Source organism: Olea europaea, chromosome 16 (genome assembly GCF_002742605.1).
Source record: "Olea europaea var. sylvestris chromosome 16, O_europaea_v1, whole genome shotgun sequence".
NCBI lineage: Eukaryota > Viridiplantae > Streptophyta > Magnoliopsida > Lamiales > Oleaceae > Olea > Olea europaea.
In genome coordinates, this window is record NC_036252.1 from 9282744 (window position 1) to 9294898 (window position 12155).

The 12155-nt window shown below is 34.0% G+C and overlaps 1 pseudogene; it reads left to right on the top strand.

The window, feature by feature from the left end:
- Positions 1–642: 642 nt before the first annotated feature.
- Positions 643–2806, top strand: LOC111412046 (annotated as a pseudogene).
- Positions 2807–12155: the final 9349 nt, after the last annotated feature.

The following is a 12155-nucleotide window of genomic DNA, read 5'->3' on the forward strand; positions in this document are numbered from 1 at the left end:
AAAAAATTTTTTTTGGGTTTTTTTTAAATTTTTTTTTTTTTCCCCCCCCCCCCCCCACCACATTTCTTGCACTCTTTTCGCAACCGCTTGCTATAGTACTTTCCCACTATAATCACTTAAGTGTTTTCAGCTTTGGTCTATGTCTACCTATCCTAACAATTTCCAAATCTTAAGATTTTGGAACTTTGATCTTAGTTGAACGAGTTGATTGTGTATTTTTTCTATTCTTGCCTTCTAAATCAATGATTCTGCTTAGAGAGACTGGTTGTTGTGGGTTTATTTGGTTACTTGTTGATTGGATATTACTGGTAATATGTAACTATTTGATTTTTTTATGGGTAGTTCAAATTAGTTTCTACGATTTCTTAATTTAATGAGTTTATGCTTTCTTTGAGGAAATTCTAAATTAAAGCATGTAGAATTAGAATTTTTTTAATGGTTCAGGTGAAATGTCTAATCATTTTTCGGAAAGAAAATTATAGTCAGATGTTACAATCTTTTTCCTGAAATTCCTTGTTTATGTTATGTGGGTGACATTTCTCATTTTTGTCACCTGGTTATGCTTGTAATGCTGGCTTTCGTCGATTATATAAAATGAAGGAAACCTTCTCTTGCTCCAATTAATTGCTCATTGTGTTGGTCGATAAATATCAAAAGTTGTAACTAATGGTTTCAAAGTCATATTCCAACTTATTGGATCTTAACTCCGGTGATTCAATGACCTTCAGCCGTGGGGGAAAGAAATTCTCCCGAGTTGCAACTATAGCTGGAGTATTGTCTGAGTTGGATGATGAAAATAGAAGTACCATTGGATCTGATGTCCCCTCATCTATTTCCCAAGAGCGAATGATCATTGTTGGGAATCAACACCCACTAGGAACACATCAGAGATTAGATGTTGAGATGGGTTGGGATTTTAGTTGGGATGAGGACTCTCTTCTCTTACAACTCAAAGATGGCCTGGGGCAGATGCGGAAGTAATGTATATGGGTTGTCTGAAAGAAGAAATTGAGCTTGTTGAACAGGATGATGTGGCTCAAACTTTGCTCGAAACTTTCAAATGTGTCCCAGCTTTCATCCCATAGGCTTTTCACTGAATTCTACCATGGTTTTACAAACAACACTTGTGGCCTTTATTTCACTCCATGCTTCCACTATCCCCGGATCTCAGTGGTAGGTTTGACTGTTCCCTATGGCAAGCCTACATTTCCGTGAACAAAATATTTGCAGAAAAAGTAATGGAAGTAATAACTCCTAATGCTGATTTTGTGTTGGTTCATGACTACCATTTGATGGTATTACCAATATTCTTAAGGAAGAGGTTTAACAGAGCAAAGCTTGGCTTTTTCCTTCATAGTCCATTCCCGTCATCAAAAATATATCGGACTCTACCTGTAAGTAATGAAGTTCTTCGAGCACTATTGAACTCTGACCTCATTGGCTTCCATACATTTGATTATGCTAGACATTTCATTTCATGTTGTAGTAGAATGCTGGGGGTATCATATCAATCTAAACGTGGTTACATAGGACTTGAGTACTATGGCCGTACTGTCAGCATCAAAATCCTTCCAGTTGGGATACACATGGGCTACGTTCACTCTGTGCTTGGTCTTCTAAAGACAGAAGCTAAGGTTCCAGAGTTACAAAATAAATTTAAGGGTTGGATTATTTTGCTTGGGGTCGACGACATGGATATTTTCAAAGGAATAAGCTTGAAACTTCTGGCCTTTGAGCAATTGCTTACTCCGCATCCTGAAAAGAAAGGTAAGATTATGTTAATTCAAATTGCAAACCCTATGAGGAGTGGAGGGAAAGATGTTCAGGAGATTCAGTTTGAAACTTATGCCACAGTTAGTAGAATTAACCAATTATTTGGACAACCCGAATATGATCCAATTGTTTTGACTGATAACCCGCTTTAGTTCTATGAGCGAATTGCATAATATGTAATTGCAGAGTGTTGTTTGGTAACTGCAGTAAGGGATGGGATGATTTTGATACCTTATGAGTATGTTGTATGCAAAAAAGGAATCGATAATCTACATAAAACCTTAGGCCTGAATCCATCAGCACCAAAGAAGAGCATGTTGGTGATTTCGAAGTTTATTGAGTGTTCTCCATCTCTTAGTGGTGCAATTAGGGTTAACCCATGGAACATTGATGCTGTAGCTGAAGCTATGGATTCAGCCTTGACAATCCTCGACCTGGAGAAGCAAATGTGACATGATAAGCACTATAAGTATGTAAGTAGTCATGATGTTTCTTATTGGGAACGTAGTTTTTTGCTATACCTCGAAAGGGTATGTAGGGATCATGTTAGGAGGAGGTGTTGGGGGTATCGGCTTTGGTTTGGGCTTCTATGTGATTATGTTGGATCCTAGTTTCAGGACGCTGATAGTTGAACACGTTGTCTCTGCCTACAAGAGAACGAAGAGCCGTGCAATTCTTTTGGACTATGATGGCACATTGCAAAGCACTGTTGATACTAGTCCAAATGCTGAGGCTATTGCAATCTTAAACAAACTGTGCGGAGATTCCAAGAATGTTGTTTTCATTGTAAGCGGGAAGGACAAAGACACCTTAACGCAATGGTTTTCATCCTGTGGAAATTTGTGCTTGGCTGCTGAAGATGGCTATTTTGTAAGGTTTGCATTCTTACTTTGGTCTTCATTGGAGTCATTATGTTTCAAAGTCAAATCGTAAGTTATAATATAATAAGCCTTTTAGAAAACAAATAATATAATAAGGCTTTTGGAATCATAAGCATGCTCAATTACTTAATGAAATGAAAACTTTGCTTGGATATAGTTTATGCTCCAAGATTAAATATTTTTTCAACCTATCAAATATTTTCTTATTCTTAATTTTTAGGCCAAATAAGACTATGGATTGGGAAACTTTTGCTGCCGTGCGAGATTTTTATTGGAAACAAATTGCTGAGCCATAATGCAACTGTACACAAAAACTACTGATGGTTCTTTCATAGAAACCAAAGAAAGTATACTTGTCTAGAATTACCAACTTGCAGATCGAGATTTTTAATCGCGTCAGGCTAAGGAGCTTCTAGATCACCTGGAAAGTGTGCTGGTAAATGAACCCTTTTCCGTCAAGAGCGGTCAACACATTGTGGAAGTAAAGCCTCAGGTTAGTGTGCCAGCTAATTTACTGACTAGGTTCAAAGTCTAAATGTATGTAGGGAGATAATAGTAAGGCATGAACTTTCTTCTTGTTAATTCTCCTCGTGGAAATATTATTTTTGAACTTAATGCTAAACAAGGAGCAACTTAATCTTTCAAAGATATTAGGGGTTAGGGGAATGGCTTATAAACCTCACTTTGTTACATACTATAGTGAAAATTACCAAAATCTAAGTCTCTAATCGTCAAAAGCTTTATTGTTTCCCTAGGAATCGAACTGAAGACGAAAGATACAGAAGACAAATAAATTATGTTCCCAATCCTCACCATATTAAAGTCAAAAAGCTTATTGTAAGCCCCCATTTTGTCTTTGTAAGTAATGTGAAACTCAACAACCACATGACTATTAACAAAAGTTACAAAAGACAGCAAATAGGCAATCAAGAGTTGAATATGCATTTGTTATTCCATATATGAGATAAAATGTCATACACTCAAGATTAGAACAATATTAATACCACAAAATTGCCCCTCAAGTTGGAGCTGGAGGTTGGATACTTCAAACTAGGATAGTTGGACATGAGGATGTGCATGTGATGAGGAGCAAGAAACCTAACAAACAGATCTGCAAGCTAACACTAACAACTCCAGCAGGTTGAATCAAATGTTGCCAAAAAATTTCAGAAACCACAAGTCCAATTTAAGGAAGACCTCTTACTAATCTGTATTTTTCTAAACTTGATTGTTGTTTCAATTGTTTTGCTATTGTAATTATAGGCATGAATATCAACAAAGATTTAGGTGTAGTTTTGGAGATGTAGGTGTATATGATTGTTCATTTGTCAGGGCAGGACAATTGCTTTTCCCATTTTTTCCCCGCAGTCTTTCTTTCTTTCTTTCTTTTGTTTTCTTTTTTTTTTGTTTTTTTTTTTTAGTGGTATGAGATTAGATTTAAGTTTTGTTCGAAGTTCATTTCCATGCTGTTGTGGCGATCTCATATATTGAGACCTAAATCATGAACTAACCTTGTCGCTCTTTTCACATGGCCTTTCAGCTAGGAGGAAATTATCTTTAGATTTATCAGCTTAGCCCTGAGTAAGCTAAAAAATGCTCCACAGGTTAGTGAAGCACATTCAATAGATACATTTGACTTGATTTTGGTACTAACTTAACCCAATTTAGTGCCTATCTAGAGATTTAAATTTATGTAATGAGAGAGTTACCCATTGTGAAGAGAGTTCAAATATGAAGAGGATTCGGGTGTAGGAAGAAAAGGAAGTCCTTGGTATACATTGTTTAGAGTAGATCCATAGCCACGGCTTATGGAATGTTTCAAAGAGACGGACATAAATTTGGGGACTGTGTTATTTTCTGTTATTTACTATTCAACATTCGTCTAGCTTTCCTATCATATTTTGGTTTGCTTTATATCTTATCATGATCTTATGAATCATGGATTCTGATATTGCCAATCATCAGTGACAAACTGAAAAGCTTGCTAAAAATTTGTTAGATATATTAATACAAGGATCTAATAGGTGAATGCATATGGATACTACTTCAAATTGCGGGCATTGGAGATCATGAAAATGTCTATATGGAGCAGCTCCACTGCACCTGCATCTTGTGATCCATTGATAAAATTTAAGATGGCAAAACAACACTGAACTTGAACCTTAAGAGTATTATATTTGGAAGAAAAGGAAAATATTTGTTGTTCGAGGATGTGGCAAGTCGGACTAGGGCATCTTGTTTGTGATCTAAGTCTGTTGCCTGTGAATTGACAATTTTAGAAATCAGTTTGAGTTTGCTGCTTTGGAATTGTGGTTGAATTGCTTTGGATTTTTTTCTGCTTTCATAAATGCCCTCGGTATTTTCTGTATTTTGCATGGTTGCCTACGTTTTGCACATGATTATGTATACCATCTGCATGTTTAGCTACTTGTTTGCAGTGAGTAGAAATGCTTGTCAAAGTAACTCGTGCCTGACATCACGTTAAAGTAGGGTTGAGGCAACTTTTAGAATGCCATATGCCAATATAAATTTCAAGGGAATGACAATCTCTTTGTTCTCATAAAATTACTATCAATTTTTTGTATATTACTGGTTTCATGTTTTTAGTTACCTGTACACACATCAAAAGTTCCTGGGATATTGACAAGTAATTAGTCAAATTTTATATTTTGTAATTGTATCAATGATCAGAAGTGGGTTTTAAAATGAATAGATAATATATTATTATACTATGTAATTCAAGATTTTGATTCTCATCTTGTCTACAATATTTTTACCATTTTTTCTTGAATAGGGTGTAAATAAAGGCCTTGCAGCAGCAGGGCTCCTAGTGACAATGCGACAAAAGGAAGTGCTTCCTGATTTCGTTCTTTGTATAGGAGACTGTCCATCAGGTTTGAGGTGATAATGCAAGCCATAACCAACGAATCTCTCTCTAGTTACTGAAGTGCTTGCTTGCACCATTGGACAGAAACTGAGCAAGGCTAAATACTACTTGGAGGATACCTCAAATATATTACGAATGCTTTTGAGCAGTCGGCTAAAAATGTTACACAATCTCCTTAATGGGTGGTCATGGATAAATTATAAAATAACAAAAAAAAAATTTTCTTGTGATGAAACCAATATACTCATGTAAAATGTTCTCCCTAAGAGAGTTGAACTTTTCTTTATTTTTCGGATTTGTTTGTAGTATTTTTTGAGAATGATGAAACTAATCTATCGTAGTTCTAGGGATTATTTATGTAAAATTTGAAAATGGAATTTCCTGTATATTGCATCATTCCTATCCTAATTTGGTTTAGGTATGTAATAAAGAAAACGACTCCTCAAGTTGGATTGTGAATGTCAAGAATGTTCAACTTGCTAAAAAGTGTGTGAAATGGTATTTGATCCAATGCTTAGTATATATATGACCTAATTGTCACTTGACATGTAGGCTATTTTGATCTTCCCAAACTATGTGGCAGTAAATCTTAATGTTCTTTGTTCTTTTTAAGGAAAATTCGATTGGAGGCCATGCGCATGGCTAATGCATAAATATTGCAATAAGGATCTCAACCAAGTCAGTTTACAAGTGATAGAAGCCACGGATGACAAACGAGAAGACGGCAGTGGCACTATGGCGGTGGCTGGAACTAGTGAAGGAGAAGACGGAGTATGGAGATTGGGAGATTCAGTTACATGCAAGTTTTTGGAGAGAAAGGATAGGTTAATATGTTTTAATTCTGATTTTCAAATTCATTTTAAAAAGGGTGGGTCAAGCGACCCCTTTATTCAGCCAATGATGATATCTTTCATAGAGAGATGCTACATTTACACTTGAGGGGGGCCCACAATGATTGAAAAATTCATGGACCCCTCTCATTTGAGGGGTTGTATAACTCTAGTGTACATGTAGCATCTTGAGAAATATATTTAGATATTAAGAAACCAAGCTCAGGCCAAAGGCCACAAAGCCAAAAAAATTTTGGAACGAATAGCAAACATCCTATGACATTCAAATGTAATAGACAATTTAGAAACATGAGCTTGTTTCTTACTCTTCTAGCAGATTCGAGAATCACTAAGAAATATGCACTATCTCATGACAAGACATCAATCCTATCTGCATCACTATAAATAGTAAAGACGGAGAGGAGAGTCGTTAGGAAAAAACACTGCACAACTAATGTTCATCGGAGATAGTGAATGATACAATTAACAATAGCTATATAGAGATGACGTGGAGTTTGCATGAATTGGCTAACCTACTTGACGGTAATGAAAATGTCAGGCCAAGTAATAGTTAGATAATTCAAAATGTCCACAAATTGGCAATACACAATAGGATTATAGAGAAGATCACCCTCCTCACATGCTTTGTGTTTACTTCTAAAGGAATATCCATAAAAGATGAATCATGAGGACCAGCCAGCATAATCAAATCATTTATGCACTTTTGTTGATTTAGGAAAATACCAGAATGATCAAATCCTCAGAAGTACATGAGTAGATGAAGATCTTTCATCTAAAACAAGATTTGAAGGTGCTATTATAGACAGGTATTTAAGGCAAAATTTGTCCGAGTAATAAAGAAGAATAAACTAGTAGAAGTCATTAAGAAACAAAGAAGAATCTTATTAAGCCCCTGTTTGATCACCATTAAATTAAATTACATTACATTCCATTCCATTTTTCTCTTTCCTATTTTCAACCATACAATCTTCCATAAAATAATATTACTCGTAAATCGAAAACTTTTCCTTCTTTTTCAACCACTCATTTTTCTAAAAAATAATATTCCTCCCATTTTCATTTTCAAGTAATGGGGGTCAAACAGGGACTAAATCTATTGAAAGGAAAATCGAAATAAGGTAAATCGAATCTTGTCATAGCAGGTCCGTGAGCCTTTTTCAGCTCACATAATGAGCGCTTCAACTTACAAACATCCGAGGAAGAAGGGAGGTCAGGCTTAGAGGTAATGCCATGTAAATCTCCTCTTTGAGATCACCATAGAGAAATGTGTTTTTGACAGCCATTTGATAAAGTGTCCAACCTTGGGAAGGATCAATAGACATAATAGTCAATACTATAATCCACCCCATACTCTTTTCTATTATCGAGGGCAATCAATTATGCCTTCTAGCAATCTAATGTCATTTTAAAATGAAGTTTGATTACATTAGTGGGACATGATCAACATCCCAAGTATAATTATCCTGAAGAGCTTGAAGTTCTTTTATCATGGTCTCCAGCCAATACTCATGATGAACAACCTCATAACTACATGAAGGAATGAGAACAAAGGACAAAGTAGCATGAAGAAATGTATGAGGAAAATCATACCGATCCGGAAGAAGAGAGATTCTGATAGAGCATCGAAGGATGGTGCCTAAGTCCAAATCATCCACGAAAAGAACAATCTCGATCGGCTTAGAAGGTGTGTTGGGCTCTATAAAAGGTAAAGTTAAGCATGGTCGTTAATAGAGAAATCTAGGTATGACACCCCCAAAATTTATTTACTTGAAATTTGAGATGCTACTGATATCATTTCATGGATCATACTATATGCAAAAAAGATTAAAATAAAATTTTAAACTCTAATTCATTCGAAATTTCATTAAACCAAATTAAATCAATCCAAAAACATTAAATTACAAAACATATAACATTTATTAAAAATCTAAGAAATATTTAATTTAAACAAAAATAATTACTGATTGTTTTCTTGGAATTTTTACTTGTCAACCCACGCACCCTCAACTACCATCCACTTTTTATCGATCTAACCTGAGAGGTTAAAATTTGAAAGAATATGTATTTTAAACCTAGTAGGATACGTGCAGTTCAAATTAACATAATAAATTTTAAATGTAAATTATGAAATTCCATACCACCATTTCATTGAGAAGAGTTGGAGATCAATATAATGTTCTAACATAAATCTACCAATAATTGAGAAAACCCAAAGGAATTATCATATTTCATTTCATTAAAGTCCATAGGTTAATTAGTATTTCATGAAATAAATTATGTAAAAAAAAAAAAACCATAGCCCCTGTTTGACCCCCATTAAATTACATTCCATTACATTCTATTTTTCTCTCTCCTATTTTCAACCACACAATCTTCCATAAAATAATATTACACGTAAATCGAAAAATTTTCTTCCTTTTCAACCACTCATTTTTTCAACAAAATACTATTCCTCCCATTTCATTACAAAAATGGGGGCAAAACGGAAAAATAATGTTGCAAGGACATATCAACTTGCACATAGTATCCTACCTTGTTAAATCAAATGGATTTTCGAAACAAAATATGCTTTGCACGTTCCAATACTTTTCTCAACTTGGTTGGTGACTTTAAAATACTTTTTGACATGTATGTATTTATAATAATTATTTTTTCCTTCGTCCCGAAAGGGTGAATGAGCTAGTGTAAGGAAAAATCAAAGTAATTCATCACTAAAGTTTGTGTCTCTATTTATAGTAGTTAAATGAATAGTCCTAATGCATGTAGACCACTTTTGTGATTGAAGTGTATCGCCACAAGAAGAGCCGAAATAGTATCCAACCATATATATATAAAACAAAAAAATAAAATAATTATTTCATCCAATTAACTTGATATAATTGTGCAAGTGCACAATGAGGAGTTTCTAACAAAAAAATAATTTTGTAAAAATATTTTATAAAAATATCTACATGGGCATAGTCCAAGTTTGAACCTTCTAACTTTCTTTTGTTGTATCCACCATGTGTGTTGCATACCTTTCTCTCATAGTCAACCTATTGGTTCCTTCCTTGCTGAAATTGCAAAAACTCTGTTTCCTTACGATTTCTGTGGGCTTGTGAAAAATATTTTTCGATCACCTCCTCCTTAAAACTTGCCCAAGTAAGGTTGTAATCTCAGTCCTAGTGCATAAAAGGGACTTCCAATAGTGGCCCGCTACGTGAATTAGCATGAACTCCGCACATAAAACTTTTCTGGGCATCAGTGCAGGAGAGATGCTTGAAGATCCATTCCAATCTTCTTATCCACTCCTCGATAGCTAAAAGGTCGACCATCCCGTTAAAGGTACGGGGCTTGTAACATCGAAAGTGTTCCATGACTAAGCTCATGGTGTTGGAGTTAGTCTGTGCATTTCGTAGAGGCGCTTATGTTTGCTACCTGCCAAGATCTTGCACAGCTCTCAATGAATCCCTAAACATTGCTTAGCTTATGTTGGTTGATGAGCCATTTCCTTTAAATTAACAAAATAAATTTTATTTCAGAAATAATCAACAACAACTCATTGTATTCAAATGAAAAACTTAAGTTTATAAAATTTTAAATCCTTGAATACATGAGGGACGATTGAAAGAATTAAATCCTAAATAATTAAAGAAATGTAAAGATTATTTCAAGTATTGATTACATTCTCTTTTAAGAAGGGAAGAAATCATTTACTTAAAATAAACCGTCTCTAGGTTGCTAGTCTTCATCGTCACCTGTCCAAACATTTTGAATCCTATGCAACTTAGACGGTGGGGCTTCATCATTTGAAGACATGACTTAGGCTTAAATTTGCACTGAAACTCTAACTTAAAGTCTAGTTCGAACTCTAGCTCTGACTCCTGTTCTGGTCTAGCTCTAGCTTTGGCTCTATACCTAATAATACTCTGGCTCATACTTTGGCTCTAACCCAAGCTTATAAACCGACTCCTTCCCTAGGTCCTCTTCAGGGTCCTCCTCTGGCTCAAGTTCAGGCTAAGGATAGCTATCCAAAAAAGTTTCACAATATTGCTCGAACTCAATCTTTTTTGGGTGCTCTGTATGGTTATCCTCTAGCATCTCATCCCTAATCACAACGTCCATATCTTGCCACTAAGGTGGCAGTGGATGAATAAGGTTGTTAACCGCTTGAATAGGTGTAACCTCATGTTCTACACCCTTGTCGCAATCCACCTATCGAAGGCTTCCTCTGCATATTTAATATGTATATGAGTCAAGTTTGCCTCATAATTCTCATAAGCTTAGATAATTGCTATCCTATGGTTTAGAATAGCCATACAAGCCGTTGCCTTTTTAGCTGTCTTTCTAGTTTTAGCTATGCTAGTCACATATAAGCTAAGTCCAATTATGCTTAATATTCTATTAGTGATAAGACATCGCCTATTATATTCTCATAAATCATTATAAGGATAAAATAAAAGATTATACTTTTAGTAAAAATGATTAAGCTGATTAAAAGCATGTGGGAAACATTTCAAAAATCAAAGCAAAATAAATAACATGCTTATTATTTATACTAGAATATAGCATTTCATTTTATTTCAAGCATTTCTTGAATTCAAAAATAAAGAATTTATGTCTCGTGCTCAAATATTAAAATGTAACATTTCATTAAATACCTTTAGTCCATCGGATGGTAGTTGATTGGTGATGCTAGGTGTCAAGAACCTTGTTATAATTCTTGTTTGTAAAATAAAGTGTTTACAATAATATCTTAAGTTTAATAGACCATTGATTCATATATTTTCTTCAGCTTTAATCTTGTTGATTTGAATAATGTACAACTAAAGGGCTTCTAGAAGAAGAGAGGTCACTAGTGGACCACTAATTAAATTCTAAGTTCTCTTTAGACAATTTATACCTTTTTGACGAAGTTTTTCAATCTTGTAAATATACAAATCAAGAAAACTCAAACAATGAGTAAACTATAAATGAATCAGAATATGACTTCATTTATGCATACTAAAAATTGAAATTTTACATTTTAAAATGCCAATACTGATAATGTGGTCTTAAATTATACCTATTCTTTAATGCTACCAATTGAACAATTGAAATACGTATAAATGAGATAGAATGGGTTGGATAAACAAATCAACATATTTTGTGAAATTATGATATCAGTTTGCTAACTAACAAAAGTATGTAAATATTTCAAAAATAAGTTAAAAAAGTTTGATCCATTAGTATACCTTTTAATTTCAGCTCAAAATGAAAAAAGTAAATATCTTTTACAAAATCTTAGTACAATGATCACTTATAAACAACTAAATAAAAACGAAATTCACATACAAGCAAGGACAAAGTATTTTCATAATATCTTTAAGAATAATTTTAATAAATTTATTGTCCTCTTTTTCGAGAAAGAATGATCTTTCACAGCGTTTATTCATACATACATATTTCATCAAACATGCATGTAAATGTTAAAAAAAAAATTACAATATTAAAGAAACTAAATTTACTTAAAAATGAAACTCCTTATATCTAATCCTTTGCTCAGATATCAAGCGGTGACACCCAAAAGTGCTATCAATATCATTTCATAGATCATACTAAATGAGAAAAAAAATAAAAATAAATTTTAAACTCTAATTCATTTGAAATTTCATAAACCGAATTAAATCAATCCAAAACATTAAATCACAAAAGTTATAAAATTTATTTAAAATCTAGGAAATATTTAATCTCGCAAAAAAAAAAAGTAAAGAAAAGCAAACTTACTGATTACTCAGCCATTAC